We start from the raw sequence: 23040 nt of genomic DNA, 5'->3' as shown, positions 1-23040 counted from the left end.
CCAGTACCACAAACAAACAAATGAAACAGAATGTTGGCCAGGTGAGGGAAATTACCCAAGCCAAAAAAAAAAAAAAAAAGTCAACCTCAGTTAAAATTTTGGAATAAATTCAGACAATATATAAACAGCATTGTGAACATGAAACTGACTTTGAAAATTATCTTGGAAACACACCTCGCATAACAAGTAAAAATTCTGAGGTCCACACAGGTGAATGATGGTCACTGCCACACGCAGATCTAAAACTCTAACCAGAAACAGCATTTGCTGAAGCTCATTTCTGCAAAAACAAACGTTTTGAAATCCTAATATATTGGCTGAAAGTATCTTTACCTCATAAAGCATGATATTTACATGATTGCTAGCGGTCCATTAAGAGCTAACATGATAAAAATAATGGCTAACATTTATACCTACCGTAGCTATGTGCTTAGTATTTTACCTATATTAACACTAACCCCCACAATAAAGACACTTACTATTATGGAGATTTTACAAATTTGGAAACTAAAATTGTAAGAATTCATGTACATACCTGCTTGGAGCCAAAATTCAAAGTCCTTTCAATATGGCCTCCCAGTCATTAGTCTTGTACCTGGAAACCATCTTTCAGTAGGGTAAAATATTCAAATTGCCAGAAGTTACAAGTGAGAATTAATATCCAAATTAAAATTATACCCACATGTAAGTCAAGTACTGATTTTCCAAAGTATTTGTTTGCCACTATCTATCGAGGCAGCAAAATTTTTCAATGTAATTAAGACATTTAACTACAACAGTACTGAAGTTCTGAGAATAAAAATAACCACGTAATCACAGTGGGGTTTGCTTCTCAGTCTCCTGGACCACAACACAATGATTTCCCAAATAAAAATCTTTATTGAGTGCAAATTGTTCACTGTGCCACTGGAGTGCAAGGACCGAGTGTCTCTGTCGGTCCTTGAATGGTGCAATGACTCTAAATGAATTGAATGCTATTCACAGAAAGATTCGTGTTCAAGCATGAAAGCCTCTCTGCATCTTGTATCCAGCCTGTTTATACCTGTGACCAACTACAGCTTCTCTCAGTAGAATAAAAATCAATTTTGAGTAATCATTGTTTGCATGTACAAAATGTAAAGTAACTAAAATGTTCTGGACTATGACAAAAGAGAGAGGATCTGGCAATGTTTTGAGCCCAAATCAATGTGCAAATAAAGAGGCGCGTAAGACAAGGGGGTAGTGCAGTGTTAGAGATGATCAATGTATGTTTCTCACATGTACAAATCTACCAAAAGAAACCCTATTAGTCCATACAATCAATAAAAAGAGTCAAAACTCATAGCGGCATACTTGTTTGATTTACATCTTTTCACCAAGGGTCAGATAGAATAAAATACCTGTTATTTCGAGTTTCCAGCTGTTTTCGTGCCTTGTACTCACTCTAAGATGACACAATATTGATCAGTCGTCAAAAATTGTATATTGTAAGGCATTTGGGTTGAGAGTGTTGTTTGAATATTGTTAATGTGTCTGTAGTAATTTTGCCTCTTTCCTCGCTTAGACTTTCTTATGAGCAATGACGCATGTTCAAGAGATGACTGCCTGAGTTGTGCCAACCTGTGTCGAGAGAGAGAAACTTTTCAAGTACAAGCGGACCAATGAATAACTTAGTCTGACATCAGGAAGATAAGCATCATATGCAGACTTACTCCCATTCCTGCTTCCTGTCTACATCCACATCCAAATCCATCCTCCCTCAAGTCCAAGGAGAATCTTTGTATTATGCCTTCACAGTTTCGTTCAGAGTTCATATTTGCTCAAGTCTCACCAGTTAGAAACTTTCCTTACCTTTTCCTCATGTCCAACTTTCCTTTTGCTTCTAGGAAAAGCATGTGGTTTGCATCTAATCACTGACTCTTCCTACTTTTTCATCTAGAGACTCTCCTGGTCTTTATTTTCCTTAATTTCCCAGGAGACCCTGACACAGTTGGATTCTTCCATCTGAAAGCTCTCGTCTCTATACTACTGCATCACCTTTTGCTCCTGTGTCTCTCCCTCCCTCTTTGCCCTCTTCTTGCTCTCCCTTACTAGCTCTGCCCCATAGGCCCCCAGAAGCTTGGTCCTCCAGAGTTTTACCCTCAGGCTGCTCCTCTTCCTCCACTCTCCCTGAGTGATTTCATCCATTTTTCATATTCTGACTGCCACCAATGCCAGTGCTTACCTTGCTGCAAATGCCTATATTTAAAAATCTCTGGAAACCTTCACCTAGATGACTGAGAAGTAGCCTCAAACTTAATACAAGCAAGGGCCAGGGATTTCGCTCAGTGGTTCCACTGCCTACCTTGCAAGTGCAAGGACCCAAGTTCGATCCCTGGTACCAAAAAAAGAGAATACAACCAAAACAAAATCCATTAACCAAGATATTCATCAATTCTCATAGCCAACCAGCTAAATGCTCATCCAAGCTCAAAACTTCATAACTCCCTTGAACCCTGCTTTCCTGCCAATTCCTACATTCAGCTGATTTTAGCTTAAGTACAAGGGATGATGGAAAATTATAATGAATGTTTACATTTGTGAAAGTTTATTACAGTAAAAGATATATTGCCTTTAATCTCCCTAAAACTACTTCGCCTCACTTCAAACACTCATCCCGTCCTTCTCGCCGCTGTCTGAAGCAGCTCTGGAAGTCCTTTCTTCTGAGTGTCTTTCTGAGGTGCGATGTCCAAAAAAGACAGTGAATGCTGCTCCTGAGTGCCACCCAGCAGACAGGCAGCTGTGTAAGAACATCATGGTGTGTCCTCGTTCACCTTATTCACCGGATCTGGCACCGCGCAACTTCCGGCTTTTCCCCAAACTGAAAATGAACACTAAAGGAAAAGTTTTGAGTTTATTCAGGTCATTGAAGCAGCCACATCACTGCAACTAAAGACACTCACAAAAGAAGCCCTCCAGAGCTGCTTCCGAGCGTGGCAAGACCAATGGGATCAACGTGTTTGAAGAAAAGGGAGTGTTTTGAAGGGGATTCATAGCAGTGTGTCTTCTACTGTAATAATTTTTTATTAAACAGACACATTTTTTCAGTCACATCCCCAGTACACAGTAAGCCTGAGATGTATAACTGACATGTATGTGTTGCTATCCATCTTGGGGTTAGGAACCCATTTCTTAAATCTGATGTGCAATGGTGTAGATCGTCAACATTGCCCTGTTTTCCTCTTCTCAGTGATCCGGGGAGAGCCGCTCCCGTCCATCCTGTGCACTGTTTGCAGGGTCATCTTTCCAAAACCCTAAATTACAAAACTGAACGATGACTCCTTTTCCTGAAAACCTCTGTGGAACCCCCGTGGAATGAAGTACAGAATATGGGCCCACGCCTGTCATGTCCAGTGCCTCTGCCCATCCTTCTCCCACACACACTTCTCGCTGCTCTGCACAACCCCAGCTCCTCTCTCACCCGGAGCTCCTATTTCACCTTCAAAGCATCCTGCACTATCTCTTTTTATAGTATGTATTACAGTGCACTATAGTGACTACTTTACATTTCTCCATGACACTGTGTTGTAACGATAAATGCCATGAGCTGTTTGCGGAGAGTTTTTCCTCCCACCATTGTCTCCATACCGTCTAGAACAGTACTCTGTAGGTGCTCAATGAATGTACAGGACTGGAAGAGCTTAGTGCTATATTCAGTCTAAATGAAATAACCCATCTGTCTAACGAGCTCATCTCCATTGCCTACCCGCTTGACGTGTGTCCCCGACACAAAAGCAGGTGATTTCTGATCTCAAGCACACGGTTTGTCTTCCTGAATTATAACAAAAGGGACAGCCCCTTATTTTTTCCACTCTCCCCAGAAGAATAAATTGTATTACCCATTATTCTATAAGACTGACATGCTTCTTCAACAGCATACTTTGCTGATCTGTTCCAATCTTTCTTTCTCTCCTGTTCTTCTTTTTGTGAGCTTGCCTGCCCCTTTTCAAAAGTGAAAACACTATGAAACATCTCATAATAATATGGTGTATATTATCACATTAGCTGAAGTTATAATAAAAGTAGCTACATAATTCAGACTATACTTTGCTGCATAGCCATAGAAATAATGGTACTTTGTCAAGAAATTTGTATAACCACATGGAAACTCACTAATGCAACAGGAAATGATAAAACATAATACAATTCAGAAGTTCTAAATTGCTAGTGTCTCAGTAAGTAAAGGGGGAAAAATCTGTTTTACTGTAATAAAATTTAAAAGAGATATGCTTGTTATTTTGTAAAAGTTCTCAGTAAACGGTCTTTTTGTCCTTTTACAATCATGTCTTGTTTTGTTTTTATTTACCTTTGTAAAAATTCTGTCTGAATATCAGAAGAAAGTAAAAGTGACCAATGGTCAGGATTATGAAATGTTAGAAATTGTCCAAGTTTCAGTTAGAGGGATTAATTTGTTTTTGCAGCACAGAGATATAACCCAGGTTCCTACACGTACTTGATAAGTAGTCTACCACTTAGCTACATCCCCAGCTCTCAAGTTTTTAAAATATGACCTCATCCAGATGTGGTGGCACAAGACTATAATCCTAATTATGCATGCAGGAGGCTGAGGCAGGAAGGTGGCAAATTCGAAGCCAGCACAGGAATCTTAGAGAGACCTTGTCTCAAAAATAAATAAAATAATAATAATATAGACTCATACTTTCAGACTGCCAAGAATTTCAAAAGACTTCTGTAAGTGAAATACATATAATTAAATATCAGCACCCCACTTATCATGGAAAGCAATGTTTCTCCCCCACCAAGTGCACACACTCATAATCAAGAAATTATATAACATGTCAAGTAGCCAGTACTCAAACTTCATCCAAAATTTTACCATAATTTCTCTCCAAAACAATGAACAAAAATGGGAGCCATAAGTAGCTATAATTTTTGCCTTTACTAAACAATTCTTTCATGACAGTCATAATGTTGAACTCAGAGAAAACACTAAATGGCTTTTCTGTTTCATAGTAAATCAAACTCTTGCTGGAATTCTTGGATGAAGAGTTTTATTTCCTTTCTCCAAAAGGTTTTCTGGTTCTCCAGGATTAAGAAATTAAGGAAAGTAGAATGAAGTGAAAGACCATGCAGTCCAATGACATATTTTCTTTCTTTTTTTCTTGTCTTTTTCTTTTTCCCTTTCTTTCTTTCTTTTTCTTTCTCTTTCTTTCTTTTTCTTTCTTTCTTCCTCCCTTCCTTTCTCTTCCTTCCTTCCTTTCTCCCTTCTTTTCTTTTACTTCCTTCCTTCTTTTCTCCTGTTTTGCATTTTTTAAAAAATCCCTTTTGGGGGCGGTTTTACATTTAAAGCAAAAGTGGCAAGGAAATACAGAGATTTCTCCTTTTCCCCCTGCCACCACTCACGCATAGCTTCCCCTATCATCCTTGTTTCTCATCTTAGTAGGACACTAGTCATAATTTATGAAATTACACTTAAAAAACACAATCATTGAAAGACCACAGTTTAAATTGGGGTTTACTCTTTCTAAAAGTATTTCAACAAGTGCAATTAATTTTACAACATGTTGAATTTCAGTGCCTACCCATCACCCCAGTACCCCCCAGCACCCCCTGTCCTCCACTCTTATTCCCTTCCTCTTGCAAAGACGTATTTCTTACCCCACCCTTTGCATATGGGTGTGCATAGAAAAATTAACATATATTATATATTAGTACACGAGTGCAATATTATATGCTGTACATCTTAGGAATGTGTTTTAACATATTAAGTATAATTGTCAGTAACATCTTGACATTCATTATAATAATTATTATAAATACATGAAGAATTTTAATTCATATTCTTCATAGAATAATATATTCATATATGTGAATATGTAGCTGTTATGTCTATAGTAGATAATATATGCAAAGTGATAAAAATACAGTGAACGGTAAATTTTTTAAATTATTAAAGCAAAAGACATATTATTATTAATCTCTCTCAAAATATGCCCCTTCACCTAAAACACACTTAGCCCATCATTTCTTCCACTTTCTGAAGCAGTCCTGGAAGCCCTCTGTCATGTGTGTCTTTAGTTGCCTTGTTGTGACTGGCTCGATATCCTGAAACAGTTCAAAATGTTTACCTCCCGTGGTCATTTTGATTTCAGGGAGGATCCAGAACAAGTCTTACGGTGCAGGTACAGCGAATAAAGTGCATGAGGACTTCCTGTAATGCTCTGACATCCCTACTTCTCCGTTGGATGGATCTTGGCAGAAGCACTCGTCATTGTTCTGATCACACTGCACAAAGACACTCAGGCAGCAGTGTCCAGAAAGTAGCAGAAATGATGGAATAAGTGTGCTCAAAGCAAGGGGAAGCATTTTCAGGAGGATTAATGGCGATGTGTCTTTTCATGTTATACATTTTTTTTAAATTTAAGTATAGGCTATGTATTGTGATCACCCCTTGTATGTATAATGCACACTGGTGGGCTATGGAGAACAAAAGTTTATTTGCATGACTTCTCTGGTGACCCACTCTGCTGAAGTTGGCCTTCTCCCTCTGAACTGAATATCCTGCCTACAGGAGCACAAGAATCAGCAACTGCAATCCATGAAAATGCACTCCCGTTGACCACTTGGATGTTCTGAGTATCTAGTAGCGTTGATCAATGTTACCTACCCCGTTTTTTGTTTTTTGGGCTTTTTTTGCCGGTCATAAATCTCCTCCCCGCCGTCTCAGTCTCAGGCCTGACTGTGCTTCGGAGCTGCACAACAAGATGGCCCAGCTCTCCTCTCCTACAGTGAAATACAGCACGAAATAAGGATGCTGTTTGGTAACAAGGAAACCCAATACAGTGGTTTATTATCTTCACGTTCATTCTCTTCCAATCATTTTTACTATGTTATTGTATACGGCAGGATAGAGACCAGTGGGGGTGTTTGGAGAATACAGGGAGAAACAGAAGTCAGTGTGGGATGGGGACAGGTGGCATTAACTCAAAATTACATATTTAGGGGAAAATCATCTTGGTTTATAGTTTGAGGATAAAGCTAAAGGGTAAACAAACCTAGCAGGGAGCATCTTTGTAGATGCAGAAACAAGATAGAAGGCCGGTTCTCTGCCCTTGAGAACAACCCCTTTATCCTAGTGGGTGGGAGGTAATCAAGATTTCATAGACATCTGCATTATCTCCCACCGTGTCCTGGCTGCTCAGGTTCTTCTCTTTGAATGCTAGTTATTCTTGCTTCAGTCATTTCTGGGCATGTTTGTCCAGATTTGAACTTCCTGCCTTTCTTTACCTATGGGTTGATGGTACTATCCCTCAGAACAGCATAATACACCAGGCCAGACATTAATAGACAGCCTAGTGTAGGGGAGGCAATGACAACTCAGGCAAGTTGCATAACACTTACATATCCTGATTTGATGAACAGTACAGGAACACACCACCTTCTTCCCCTTTCATACTCCTGGCTTTTCATATTTCAACCCTGAAATTTTAAATATTCTCTACTAAAATCAGTTAAGGTTAAAGCTGGACAAATCACAAAGACACCAACTTTTTCCGTTTTTTTCTCTGTATTAATACAGTGCAAAGTCTTTAGGTATAGAAGTCTCCATTGGAGAAGGCTTTGCCTGGTTAGCAAGAGCCCAGAGTCTCACAGTACAGTCTGTGCCCCAGCAGTGCTGCAGTTTGACCCCAGGCTCATGAATCTTCAGGGAACAGCAACCCACGCATGCTTTAAACACTTCAGTTTCCTCATCTGGGAAAGATGGGCTTATCATGAATATCACATAAAAAAATATGTATGATATCATTGGTATAGGGCCAGGCATATAGGTGGTAAATGATGATGATGATTATAAGACACTAAATAGAGCATTGCTAGAAATAATGATTGTTATTGGTAGTCAACAATTAAGAATAAGTATGTTACGATTAGATCTATTTTTGCTAAAACAGGTAGCAATCTTTATTATTTCTTGTAATCACTGTTATTTTAGCTACTATGAAGGATATATTTGGCATGATTGTTCTAATGAAACAAAATGACCAATAACTTCCAGATATACCTATGGATGCCAAACTGCAGAGTCATTTACCACTATAATCATTTTCCATCATTTCTCCTATGTCCATCCCATTATAAAAATCTTGTTGATGAACCTACGTGGACTCAAGTTTGTCCAGTCCCCCAAAATTTTTAATCACTTTGGTTTATATTAGGCACAGGTTTCTGGGGTGGAGGAAATACTAACTCTTTGTTTTTTGAAACTGAGAAGTTTATTTCTCTACTTCCAAAGAGAGATGGGCTCAAGAACAGCAGGAAGATCCTGCACAGAAGCTTAAATATGGATGTCCTTCACCTAGAAGAGAGAACGCTGGCCCAAGAGTGGGGACACAGAATATTCCAGACAACAGTCCTAGACTCACAGGCTCCTAGCAGGCTCTCAGCGGGACTGCACTTTGGGAGGCAACCATAGTAGGGAAGAAAAGGTGAGGAAATCTTTTCTAAGCAGGCTACAGCAGGTAAAAATATGAAACAAAACTGGGCAATGTTGCTGGAGATTAGACAGCTCAGCTGAATAGAGTCTTCCAGTTCAGACAGGCCCTGATGAACAGGTGGACAACAATGACCACTCATTATGCAGTGAAGCTGGCGATAAAAAGTGAACAAGGGGAGGGGCTCTTGGGCACTGCCCCCCAAATGGAGCATCATGACCTGTAGATCATCTGATTTACCTGAGAGTTGCTCTTCCTTACATGAGTGTGGAAGCAATTTTCTAGAGAACAATTTTAATCATGTGTCTTCCATCATTCCTAGATTCCTAACCAGTGATTAACACATTTTGGTTCTATTTAAAGATGGTGAGAATGATTACTAAATCATAATGCTGGGACATCCTGCCTGGCATCAATTGCTCTACTGACGTCAACCATTTTTTATTTTCTTACCTGAAAAAAAAAAATATTGGTAAGCATTTGTGCTAGTAGTTGAGAGTTCTCTTTTTCTTCGTCACTCTGACTATCAAAATGATATATTTAAAAAATCAAACTCATGTCAACAGTATCAGGTCACAGCCAACTCTGCACTTTGCAATAATCCTTCTGCTATCGCTTTAAGGATAACTATAGCTCTGTATGGAAGGGATTTCTGTGGTTCTGTAATTATTCTGTTTAGAGAAGGGAAAACAGAAGCCAAAATTATGAGAGAAGTCTTCGTGAAGACTGATGAAGAGTAGCTGGGGTTCATGTTACATAGCTTTCTCCCCTTCATCTCCTTGTCTCTTTTTGCATTGTGTGAAAATTTGAGGAAATATCCTGATTTCTTGGCAAAAGCGGATAGCAAAAGTACTTCCCTTGGCTTCCGTAAATTTGGAGAACGATACCCCCCTAAATCTAAAGCACGGTTTCTTGTTTTATGAGTCTCGTGAAACTAGCCCAAGTCTTGGCAATTTTATGAAATCTCCAAGTTTTCATCAGCTGTCTTGGATGGTGTTAGAGAACTGAGCCTCTAGACAGTGCCTGGAGCATGTGTATTCAGTGGTGGCTGGTAAGTCCAGGGTGAGTGGCCCCCTGTAAGAGAACCCAATCCTAGAATACCTCAGGTCTTTTAGATCATGTTGCAGTCAGTGCCACTGGGAGACTAGTGTCTTAGAGTTTCCTCATTACCAGTATTTGCTTGGCATTTTCAGAGTTCTGGTGGCTGCTTCTGAGTTGCTCAGTCCCAAGAAACATAGTATTTCTTCTCCATGACTTCCTTCATTGGCTACAGATATGTCCAAGTCTCCAGTGAAAATTTGGATGTCAAATATAGCTGTCCGTGGAGTCCTAAAAGGTGAAACGCTTCATACAACCAACAGATTCCCCACAGCAATCCTTTGCCCATAACTAAAAGAGCAACATGATCACTGCTTAGACAGAGATCACCAGAAGTCACCATCATTCCTTCATTTAACAAACATTTTGAGGCACTGTAAGAGTCATAAATATAAACGTGGCATACTTTGGTGTTTGGGAGAAAACTGTGTGTTTATGAATAACTAGCATGTATCATATTTGATGCACATTATTCCAATTCATACATACCATACATAGCATTTTGGGCTTGGAACTATCATCCCTGTTAGATTTTTTTTAAATACTGAGGCTCAAGGATTTTAACTAACTTGCTCAAACAAGAATCTACAGTTAGTAAATAGTACCAACATAACTGTTTGACTCCATGATATAATGCGGATGAAAAGTCAGTTTCTTAAATAAGCACAAATCAGGGAAATACTGGTAACTACAACAAGAAATGAAAGAACAACAAAACATTGAGGATTTTAGAAGAAAAAGACAAGAACCTGATCTGCAAAAACTAAGCCTCTTCACCCCTGCCAGTTGGCAAACAGTACAAGCATCATAAAAGTGCACTGGAATGTAATGCTGCCTTAACCTTAGTGAAAATGTTGGGAAGATGATTGTTCACATTTTTGTGCATGAACGCTGTCTCACATTGGTAATAAGGCTATTATTGCTTTTGACTTATATCTGCTTGCCCTATGAGAAAAATATGCAAGTTATAAGAACATATTATGATAAAATAACCTTTTATACCTTCAGTAGAAAATCTTAATTACATTGCATCTTTTGGTACTCAAATCTCAAATTAAAGTTCAAAGTAATGTAATAATGAAAATGCATTTTATATAGTACATCACAGTGTAGTGTACTATTTTTTTAGGGTTTTTAGTTTAGTTTAGTTTTGTTTTGTTTTTTAGTATTTTTATTCCCCTAATTCCTCTGAGATAAGTAAGAATTCACTTCCCTGTATTAGAGATGAGAATGATGCTGAGAAGTTATGCTGTCCAGGCTCAAGAAAAGTATCTCTCCAGGACTACAGAGTAAAGAAGTACAAAGCTGGAACTACACCCAAATTAATCTGGTTGTAAGATGTTCTTACTAGACATGATGTGGTCTCACAGTATGGGAAAATTTTACCAAAATGTCATTTTCAGATGGCAACTTTTGTAAACTGTTCCTCCATAAAGGTCCATCAATTCACAGATAGCTCAGTACTTCTTCCCTTAGTATGAAAGCCCTGAATTTGACAGAAGACTCTGTCTATACCCTGAAAGCACCTATTACAGTTTCTGTATACACTACATGAGATGACCACACCTAGGAAACAACACAGTGAATGGAAGAAACGGGTCCACATCTAGACACAGGAATGGGTTATCATTTCATGAATAGGTTTAGAAAGCCGATTCTTTCCCAAAACAACAATCATTCAAGCAAAGCTTTGTGCATTTGGGTAAAAGAAATTAATCAATATGTTTTCCAAACACCATCAGCATCTCCGCAGTTCCCAGAAGAAGCAAATAAGCAGAGAACTAGATAGGTAGATAAATAATAAAATAGATAGATAATCTCATAGTTTCACAAGATTTCCTTTATAGGACCGATTTTAAATTTCGTTTTCTTACTTATAGAACGCAAATACAATAAAAATAATGATTGCATCATGAATATTATACATGGAAAAGAAGTTATGAATATTTAACGCTACTTAAAATATAGACATTCTTCCATGTGAACACAGGGAATCCAGTCTCACTCCCGCCCTATGATGCTTTGCAAATACCTTTATGCTATCAAAGTCCTTTGTGTCTTCCTTCCTCCAGATGATGTGTAATGGGTCTATAAATGTGTTACCAAGCCATGGTGATCTCAGTTGTGCATGGTCCAGAAAGGCAGTGAAAATGGCCTGGTTTATGCAAAGCTGCAGAAAAGAAAGACAAAAATTAGAGGGTGGGGGGTTTCAAAAAGAGCTGACCTTTTCAGTCTCTCCTCCTTTAGATAAATGATTCTTCTTGTAAGGGCTATTAGAATGCTGCTCTCAGGTGTCTAATTCTGAGCTTTAGCAGATTCACAATGAGAGAGGACCTTATACAGTAACAATAAGTTATATGAACACTGTGTTCTATGCTTTCTATGTGTCAGCAACAGAGACATCTTTTTATCTACATACAGCCTCATGTGTATAAAATAACATATAACTCATACTATGAGGAACATAGTTTTCATGGAAAGTGGAATATAGACATAATTCCCCCTGCATACAGTTCATCATCAGTACTTTCTGTAAGGGTGACTGCTCATAAAACATTCAGCAACTGGGATATAGAAAATACAGTATGAATTTATTGAGCTATTCAAACCTCTCTAACATTTCACACCTTTTAATAATTCATGATCTGAATCATTCACTTAAAGAGTTTATGACATGTTATTTTCCTTACCATCTTGTTGTCATGAAATAATGGAAAATCAAAACCAAATTCATAAAAATAGGGCTTTTTGCTTTGATTCCTAGCAGATGCTTTATTTAAAATAGATTTTGTTGTTTTAAGAAAACAGAAGTAAATAATCAAGGAGAACCAAATATTGCATACAACTACCTAACTTCTACACTCAATTTACCCATCTATAAGATGATAAACAATGTTGTATTTCCTGGCAAATGAATACAAACCTAAGCTTTGTTTTCAATCTCTGCTTTGTAATATTCTGAGAAAACATTATATAACTATGAAGCAATTTTATTTCTGAACTTCATTATCTGAGCTGATAATAACTATAGAAAGTTATGTCAATAGCATTAAATGGACATTGGACTGAAACTGTACTTTGAATTTGTTGTTTCACCATTTATATTGCCAAGTGAGGATAAAATGAGCATGAAGAACAAATGGACAAGAAACACCATTATTAGATTTTGCTACCACAATTCCACCCATAGTAACACAGCACATTTCCCGATTCTGTCCAAATAAAAACCAGGTCAAATGTAGCATAGCAACTGAAAATAAAGTGATACTTCCAAAGATGCCCTAATAATCAAAATACAGTTCTGATATTTGCACACTGGCATCATTTTTAGCTACTTCATAGCCCCTCATTTCTGAAAGTAAAAATGTAAAGAAGCTCAACCGACACTGTTTCCATTTCTGTGCAATGCTGAGTGATTCCTACGGAAGGATACTTTACTCTTGACTCTGACCCACACTTCGTACAGAAAACCCCAGAGGTCTTCTGGCTGCTCCAAAGTACAGGCTGACAGAAGAAGAACATACCACACCTCACCACCTACTGGTGAACATGTCACTTCTTTGCCCCAGGACAGTACCTGTGCTTCCGAAAGCTGACCTACAAAATCTCATCAGAAGCTCAACCTAGTACACAGGGAATAAACTAATCCTTCATGTTAGCATAGTGTAATGCAACTTTTAATGCTCTACAAACTTCATTAACTTTCTTCAAAGCAAAGGAATATCTCATTCATCTCCAATTTTTATACCTGTGCAAATATTTTTTTAAATCAATTATTGGACTGGGGATTTAGCTTAGTGGCACCACACCTGCCTTGCAAGCTCAAGGTCCTGAGATCGATCCCCAGTACAAAAAGAAAAAAAAAGCAATTACTGTAATTTAGTTGATAACAATAGGTCCTTAGTAGATCTCTAATTTATCAATATTGTTACAGATCAGTATCACCTAATTTTTTAATTGACAGAAAAATTTGTATGCATTTTTCATGTGCAACGCAATGCTTAGGAGTATATATACATGGTAGAATGGCTAAATTTAGCTAATTAACAAATGTATTGCCTTACATAGTTATTAGTTTTGTTGAGAAGAGTTGACATCCACTCTCTTTGCATTTCATAATACAGTACGTTTATCACTTACTGTAATGACCCTATCATATAATTGATTTGTTGACTTATTCCTCTTATAAAACAATGATCGTTATATCCTTTGACCAATATTTTTCCATCTTTTCTTCCCTACTAGGGTCTGCAACCTGTAATAACCACCATCCTGTTCTTTACTTCTACAAGATCAACTTTTTTTTTTAATTCCACTTGTGAATGAGATCGTGAGGTATTTGTTTTTCTGCCTGGTTTATTTCACATAATGTATATCCTTCAGACTCATTCACATTTCTGCAGAGGACAGGGCTTCCTTCTTCTATGACCAAATAGTATTCCATCACGTATGGAACACATATTTTGCTTACCCAGTCACCAGTTCATGGATGTTTAGATTGACTCCATATCTTGGCTATTGTAGGTCAACACGAGAGCATAGATATCATTTCAACATACTGACGTCACCATCTTTAAATATCGGTAGTGTGACTGCTGTGTGATATTTTTTCTATGTTTAATAGAACCCCATATTGTTTTCCATCACGCCTGTCCTAATTTGCATTCCTCCCATAATGGCTATACTAGTCTGCATTCCCGCAAGTGTTCTCTTGTCTCCATAGCCACACCAACACCGATTATCTTCTTTTTCATCATAGCCATTCTAACAAAGCTGACGTGACATTGCATGGTGGTTTTCATTTGCATTTCCTTGATTAGTGATGTCGACAAATTTTCTACGTACCTGTTGTCCATTTGTGTGTCGCCCTTTGGGACATCTATTTAGGATGGTTGCTTATGTTTTTAATGAGGCTATTTGGGTTTGGGGATTTTAGTTTGTTGAGCTCTTCATCTATTTTAGATATTAACCCCTTATCATAAGGACAGTTTGCAAATATCTTCTCCTACTCGGTGGCCTGTGCATTTATCCTGCTGATTGCTTCCTTTGCCATATAAAAACATTTCAGTTTGATGGAGTCCCGGTTTTTATTGTTTTTGCTTTTGTTGCCTGTGTTTTTGTGAACATAGCCAAAAAATAAATCACTGCCCAGATCAATGTCATGGAGTATTTTCCATATGGTTTTTTCCAGTAGTGTCATAGTTTGGGGTCTTATATTGAACTTTCTAACCCATTTTGAGTTTACTTTTGTGTATGGTGAGAGCTAAGAATCTAGTTTTATTCTTCTGCATGTTACTCCAACACAATTTGTCAAAAATAATGTTTTTTCCCACAGGCCACTGTAGTTGGCTGCCAGTGATGCAGGCCAGAATTTCAATCTGTGTCTCAGGGTATCTAAGCCACTTTCCTTGCTGCTAGAACAAAACACTCAACACCCACAACTTAAAGGAAGAGAGATTTGTTTTGGCTCATAGTTCAGAAGTTTCAGTCCACGTCCAGCAGGCTAATACAGAAATAGGCCCCTGTGTCCTAAGAGCAAGTCAGGTGTATCAACCCTATAATTCAATTACCTTTCACAGCCCCTGCCTCTGAGTCTATGATGTGTTGTGGGATGTTCTTTGTTCAGATAATAACACAAGGGTTCTGACTCTTGTATGGCACAGGGGCAGATATAGAGGTTTGGTTGTGGGTGTCAGCCCGGAGTTAGGGGCTGGGCAGGGGGCAGGGGATCTGCACAGTGCTAGGTTTGACTGTAGTGGACCAATGTTTATTCATATGCTTAATTTACTCTCTTCCCCAGTGCAGAGAGCATCTCTGCCCTGTGCCACCCATAGTTGGGGGAAGGAGATGCAAACAAAGTAAGGCTGTCCAGTGTAGCCTCTTTGGTGCAATTTACAATGCCATAACCAGGCACTATAACTTCTCACCTGGTTTCTTTAGCTCTTCTGACAGCGATGGTGTGCAAAGATTCTTGTGCAAATTGGTGTTTCTGTGGGGATGATGATCCCAGGTCCTTTCCCACCATCTTGCTCTGCCTTCCTCACGATAAACATACTTCAGGCTTGAATAACAAACACCTTTTCTAACTCGGTTTAAGCCATGTTTTGTTTTGTTTTTTTCTTTTCTTCTTTTGGGAGTGGAGTAGTGGTTCATCTGTAACATATCCATTGGTCCATAATCGTCTTAGTAGCTTCAAAAGTTGTCCACTTGCAGCTTTTATTTTCAAATAGGATTCAGCAGCCCAGGCAAGGGTAATGAACACTGTGACAACTTCCTGCTAACTCAGCAAAGGCGACGGATTTTATTTCCAGTGTTCTCAATCATTCAGTGAGCACCCAGGATGCTTTCATTTCCACAGTCAGAAATAAGGAAAATAGAGCCATAGTGATAATTCACAGGATGCATTTCCCAGTAGGACATATTCAAGATTCTCCTATTATAATAAAATATTCTCCTTCACCTAATACTCCATCCTTTAGTCTTTTGAAGTCAGAGATTCCACTGTTAATATGTTGCATCTGATACTTAAATATTTTATGAATCATTAACCCCCAGGAAACCCTAAAAATAACTCCAATTATTTTCTAGCTCAAAATCCTCCTTCTGAGCCTAAGGAAGGAGCACTAAGCAAAACTGTTTTTAAGAGTGTTTCTAGGACTAGGGCTGGAGATGTGGTTCAGTGATAGAGCATATATCTATCATGCATGAGTCCCTGGGCCCAATTCTAATACTGCAAAATAAGTGTTTCTCTGTTGTCACCATCAAGAATGTATTAGATTGCTGTGTGGAGCTGTGCTGAGACATAACTGCAGCATTATAGCAAAGCCATAGGCACAACTGTCCTCAGAAGCTCAGGACAGTGCAAGAACACTGGCTCCTCTCTGGAAGATTTGGGTCTTCAGCTTAAGTGACAAACTCTCTAAGCCACATTTTCTTACCTATTTGCCTCCAGAGACTGAGGCAACAAGCTTCATGAGATAGTACAGGTGGACTTACTCTATAAAAGGTAAAACTTACATAAGCAAGCTTTTTTTTTTTATTGGCACATTTTAGGTATACAATACAGTTACATTCATCATTGGGATTTTGTACCTTTATGTGACTTATCTTGGTTCTTATTTTTTCCCCCATTCTTAAGTAAGTTTGTATACCCTTCTCATCCATATATATTCTCACGGAAGAGGAGAGAGAAATGCACAGAAGTAAAATCAAAGGGAAGTAGCAAAATGTTATAGGTATACCAATAAATCCATAGGCCTTCCTTTGACATCATCCCATAAGAAAGGTCCACTGTTAAACATTTTCTCAGGAAAGTTCTGATCCCTCACCAAAAACTCTTATCTTGAAGTAATATCCCAAAGATCATAATTAATTTATTTTGATCCCTAAATAAGCCATGCCATGCTCCCTATTTAATATCTCCAATGATGGGCAGACATTGGTTTGGTATATAATGACCAAGGTTTGCAAACCCATCAGAGGTCATTTTGACAAATTCAGCAGGTTTTATTGTCCTCCATCACCCAAATTACTTTTCTGTCACCCCAATAGTTTTAACGCTGGAAAGATCAGACTGATCCAGCCTAAGGATTTCTTGGTGACTGTCTCTAGTGCAATGTCACCATGTCCCTCTGGACACAGAGAACATCAGTTTAATCACATTCTTTACTAGGAGAAATGTGACCAGAAATTTAAATGTGAAGTTTATTTTCTCAGGAATGAGAGTGCAGTGAGAGACAGATAGGTTTTCTAAAGCAAGTTCATGGGCCTTGAAGACTGGCCTTACAAACAATCTATATTTTGACTTTTTCTTTTTTTTCTCCAAGGTGTGCTGGAGAGGAAAGCATGTGGGAGCAATAATAAAAATGAGTCATAAGGGGGTGGAGGACCCCTCACCAGGGGACTGGCATTTAGAGAGAAAAAGACTGTGAGGTGGTTACTGAAATTGCATTTCCCCTGCCAAGGTCTCCTTTTGGTGGAGTAGCAACGTGAAATAAAACACAACACAATGGCTGTGAACGATCATTGTAGGGATAAACAGGACAGGAGACAGACTCTCCTGAGTTATGTTTTTCCCATTGCAGATTAATAAGAGAGGCAATTATCTAATAAAAAATTACTATTAATTGATACCAGTTAAGTACTACTACTACTGTTAGTACTGTTAGCACTGTTAGTACTGAAGAGACTTATTTCATCTTGCACGGCTTGGAAATTTGACATATTTCCTGGCTTCCATCTCGTCCCCAATTACAAACCACTACAAATGGGACAGCAGCGAGAGCCACTTAATGTGTCACAACACCGTGCGAGGGAAGTGCTGGAAGCAGAGGCTTTTTACAGAGAGAAGGAAAACACTGCAGCAGGACAGTGATTACGGAATATTTTCTTTCTTCATCTTCTTTCTCCTTCCTTTTCCATAGAGACTTGTTTTGCTCTTTTGGGGGGGGTCCCCTCATTGTTATGGCCAGAGTGTGATTCCTAAAGGTTGTTCTCATTCGGGTTTATGGACCTGACTGACGGAATGGCTCTAAATAACATTTTGATCATGTAAGGTCACCCAGAGTGCTGTACCTTTCCTTTAATGAGTCAGGTCTGGACCAGGCATTTCCCAGAATTGAGATGGTAATGAAGTCATTAGTTTCTTCCTACTTGAAGCCCTGGCTAGAAAGCAGAATTCTATGGGCAAAGTCTGAGTGGGCTTTTTTCATAAATCTCACACCCAGCTGAGCTGTAACACCTGTTACATTTTCCCAGGAGCTTGAGCCATAAGGCCATTTCCAATCTATTTGCTCTTCTTCTTCCACGGGACACTGACAAAGGCAGGGGTCCCTGTTTTCTAAGACACTGCTAATTGAAAATCTCTGGCTGGTGCAAATGTGAACTCAAACCCACAAGAGTTCCAAATCAGGCCCCAATGATTATTTCCTCCTCTTTTTAAAAAATAGCCTTTATAATGCAGGTTATACAAGATTAATTTGTTCAAGGGAAAAAATAGTCATTGAACTGTTGCCCTCAATAAACTTTTACTTTCCATGCAGTTTTTCTGTTTTTAGAGAAAGAAAAGACGGGGGAGCGGGTAATAAAACCCAGAGTCCAGCTAATGCTACAAACTCCATGTTTGTGAGAATCGGAGGAAGGGGGGAGGGTGATACTCAAGTGTATTTGATTTGACCGCATGCATTTTAAATCCTCCCTCCTGTTTTACTAATTGTGAACACAAGAACTGGGAATAAAATTGCATCTGATGATTGAGCACATATAAAGTGGTGACAATTGTCAAATTTAAAGGAAATCCTCTTTTCAAAAGCTCAATAATTAAAAGGAAGAAATTCTCCTGTTGGACTCTTGAAAAGAAAAGTGCATTCAACTATAGAAAAGACGAGCATTTCTGACCCTCATAACTGTCTGTGGGAAAGAAAAGTCTGGAAACCAAGAGGAGGATTAGATGATCCAGCTATCAGGTCTCAGATGGCGCTTGACGGGAAAACAAATCAGAAATGAAGTTGATGTAAACAAATTCCCAGTTATTTATTCCTCTGGGAGTCTGAACACCTACAGGTTTGAATCTTGGAGTCAAAACTTTGAGACCTAGAAGTCACAACAGCCAATTCCCTAGGGTCCCTCCATCTGCCTCTTCACCACACCACACCCCGAAAAGCATAGCCTTTGAATTTCACACTGTTTCACTGGCATTTTGGGTTTGTTGATGAGCTGATTTGGGGTTCTGTTGTCAACCTTGTTAGGTGCATTCCTAGTGGTTACTGGCACTATTTAATAAGCCAGGTACCTTGTGTTGGTCCCATTCTTAGGGCACAGCTTCATTTATATTTATATTCTTCATATTCTAATAATTGTGGAGATAGCTTTTAGAAGATTCCAGTTATGAAGGGAATACTGCAAGATATTAAAAAACTAAAATGTTAAGTAAACATCTAATGAACTCTATGCTTACATCAAAAATTGCTCATTTCAATTGTGAAGTTTGTATATCACTATCTAAATCAGATACTGAACAGAGCTGAGATACTCAGAACTCAGTACTTTTCCACATAGTTCATAAATCATGGAGACATTCATTAAAAATGCACTTGGATGTTCTTTAATTGAAGATGGGAGAGGTTCACACTATATCACTGAACTGAATGAAAAGCTTTCAAGTTGAGTTATACGGAAATTGCCACTTTTTGGCAAGTAAAACATGGCCAAGTATCTGCTATTACGTATTATAACTTAAATGCCGTGTCAGATAACATAAATATTCTGATTTGATTTTGTCATCGCTTGCTATCTTCTAGACGAAGGTAGCAGTGGTTGTCCCCAGGAGGTGGACTATGGGTAAACTTTAATTCATGTTTTTCTTTTGGGCTTACATATAAATATTTTTACTCATTCTGGAAGAAATCTCTCAATTTCCCCTCGAGCTCCAGGCTGAAGCTGAACTCCTTGAGAAAATGTTAGCCACTCTTTTCTGCTGCTCTCACTCTTCATCCCAATTCTCAGCCTCGTTACACTCCTCAGAGTTGCCCCTCCCTACTCCTCCACTCATATTTCACCAATTGAAACCCCATAAAGTATGGGGTTTGGTACTACAGAAACTCCAAGGCCAAAGAATTTAACAATTTAAGAACCAAAATAGATTACTGCACAAATGTACAATGGACCTTGATTTCTCTCCTTCCCACTTAAGACTACTATAAATTCAAGGTGTCACAGTTCCATCCAAAGAGTTTTATATTCTTGTCCACTGTCCTGAAGACAGGCTGGCACAGAGGAAACATCACACAAAACAAAGGCATTCAAGTCAACTGAAATCTGTTGAATCAAAATTTCTAGAAAACAATTCTGATTCAGATGGTGCTATCTTAATGTTAAGAAGGACCAGTAGCACTGATTCTAGGAGGCAAACCTTCTCCCACTTCCAAAAGTTTGGATTATTTCTAGATTCTTCCATCTCCTACCTACCATCTACCATCTGCTCCTCTTGACCCACTGCTTGTTAATTTTCTGACTCTGAACTGAGTACAGCCAATTCTTACTCTCCCTCCCTCCTCTTGAATTTGGTTATCGATGTTCAAGAGAGGTGGACTTTACCATCCTATTTCACCAAAAGGCCCTGTCCCCTACTGCAAGATTTTCTTTGCACATTAGTGCCTTATTTAATGACCCATTTTCTACTTTGTATGTGTTGATGAATATTGGTATCCATAATCTCATTAGAGCTCAAAATGTATTTTTGTAGAAACTACTAAATTCTCTAGGCTGGCAATATTAATCTACACGATAACTATGAAAAGTCAGGCAAAAATAATATTAAACCCCACACCATTAAAGGAAACAGCAAGAAGCATGGGAAAGAAAGTCACCAGGGAAGAAGGAAATATTTCAGGCTCCATACCAAGCTCGCTGGGACTTTGAGCATGTTACTTAACCTCTTTGGGCCTACAGGTCATCATCTGATAGATAAAAGATTTTCAAGAGGCAGAACATAGGTCTCTCTCTTTGTACTTTTGTTTGTCCCTCAACCCATTAATCCATAAATCCTCTTTGAATTCCTGTGTGATTCTGATGCAACATTGATTTTCTGCAATGACCAGTGGCCGGCTTCCACAAGGCCTGCGATTCTCACATCCCTGAGACCCCCACGGCACCTTCAATTGCCTGGAGAACAGAGATTTCCCTTTTTATTTCTTTACTATTTCCTAATGGCTCTCTTGTTGTTCAAGGCACAGTGAGAATTCTGACCCTTGCGGATTTCTTGGTGGGTGCAGGAAACCCTTCTGAATAAACTTCGCCTGAGAAACACCAGGCAGGATTCAATTCTGCTGCGTCCACAGGTCCCACACCACAGTCAGGAATTTCCCAGGCCTTCATTTTCTCCCAACTCCCCATCCAAATTGCACCTCTTGGGAGTAGGGATGGAAATGAGCTGAGAATGCTGTCTAGAATCAAAAGGGGAAAATCTCTGTTTCAGGTAGTAAAAGTAAAAAGACAGGATGATCTTTGAATTCTCCTGGAGAAAAACCAGAATGCTCTTTATTAGTTGCTACAGTGCCCCCAAGAAAGCGTCCCTCTCCTCTTTTTATATTTTAAATTTTTTTAGATGAGGGCTTCCCCTTTCCTTACACAGCTCTTTTAATACAAGTGAAAAATTCCAAATTCCTCATTTGTTTAGCCTGAAAATCCCCTACACATTCCCACAAACTACTTCCTTTTCTCTCTTTTTAGCAAGACTCCGCTCTCTTTAATGAAGAGAAGTTCAGAGGGTTTTCCCATGAATAGATAGCAGGCACCTGGGAGTTATGAATTTTAAAGTGATCATTTTCTTTCAGCCATGCTGGACAATGGGCATCTCCTTTTGACTCACTTTCACAGCTTTGAGAGGCTCTCAGATCAGCCACATTCCAACCGGACTGGAGTCAGATCAGAGCTGTGCTGCACCGCATCAAGGTCTCACACAGAAAGACAAGGAGCAGATGGCCGGCACGGAGCTCTCCTCCCCCTTTCAGCCTGCAAAGGCCCGCAATGTGGGAAAGCGTCCGCCCAGCATTGCCTATTGATCCCTGAATAGAACCACCACATGCCACCAGCCTGTAGGTATGAACCTCTGTTAACAGATGGTGAGATCATTATGAGCAATTAATTCCTTTAATGTATCAGTGGGAACATGTTGGAGAGGATGATGCAAGCCCGGAGTGAATAGTGAACTCTCTCCTGGGGGAGCATGCAGGAACCACCTTGGGGGGCGCTGGGAAGGCCTTCCCGGGCTGCGGCTGAGTCCCAGGCCGGAGGGGAGCTGGGAACAGAGTCCACAGAACCCAGGCGTGGTTTTCATTAACTGATTGTGAATCTTTCCCTTCCTTCATGATTAATGCCAGATTTATCTCTAGGTCATTTTCATAAACAAGAACCATCCCAAAACACAGAGACAAACAAAAACAATATTTGTCAGTAAGTCCAAGATGCATGGGGAATTGTCTCATGGAAATCTGCAGACTATCTGGCCAGGGGTCCCTTTTCCTAAACACATCTATAGTCATGATAGTTCAAATTTAAAATGAATGTTTTTCACAAAGGCAGGGGAATAGGAAAAAAAAGAAAAAGACACACACACACACACATACACACAATGCACATCCCAGTGTTGAAACCTAAAGAAAGATGGGATGTTTAGGTGCATTACCAACAGTTTTAAAATGAGGCATTTTTAAAAACAGTAATTTACATATATAGAGAATTTGAGCAAATAATGCATCAAGTGATCCCCTTTCCTATAGGCCAAAATAATTTTTAAATTTCATTAACAATATGAGAATGACCGTCAAATTAGATATTGTACAAACTGGGAAAAATCACGTATTGCTGTAAGTACTAATTAATGTGACAAGAAGAACATTTTTACCTGTTTGCCTACTTCTTTTTATAATATTTCTTAGAGGGAATGTTTTTCTTTCACAGGAAAAAGAAAAAT

General features: G+C 38.9%; 1 long non-coding RNA gene across 4 annotated transcripts in view; it reads right to left on the bottom strand.

Annotated features, from left to right (window-relative positions):
* Window positions 1-14182, bottom strand: part of LOC104861472 — a 16145-nt gene extending 1963 nt beyond the window's left edge. Inside the window, exons 1-8 of one of the 4 annotated variants that reach the window (XR_004516516.1) lie at window positions 14041-14182; window positions 11602-11739; window positions 7381-7458; window positions 6647-6762; window positions 3858-3960; window positions 1380-1599; window positions 536-606; window positions 175-280 (exon numbers count right to left, since the gene is read on the bottom strand). This is a non-coding gene — a long non-coding RNA (uncharacterized LOC104861472). The remainder of the gene's footprint in view (window positions 1-174; window positions 281-535; window positions 607-1379; window positions 1600-3857; window positions 3961-6646; window positions 6763-7380; window positions 7459-11601; window positions 11740-14040) is intronic. The other 3 variants (XR_004516515.1, XR_780058.2, XR_004516517.1) reach the window with 3 other exon arrangements.
* Window positions 14183-23040: the final 8858 nt, after the last annotated feature.

This window comes from Fukomys damarensis, unplaced genomic scaffold (genome assembly GCF_012274545.1).
Source record: "Fukomys damarensis isolate Sample0158 unplaced genomic scaffold, DMR_v1.0_HiC HiC_scaffold_10, whole genome shotgun sequence".
NCBI classification, from domain to species: domain Eukaryota; kingdom Metazoa; phylum Chordata; class Mammalia; order Rodentia; family Bathyergidae; genus Fukomys; species Fukomys damarensis.
Note: the sequence above shows the minus strand (reverse complement) of the source record. Positions and strands in the feature narration are given on the sequence as shown.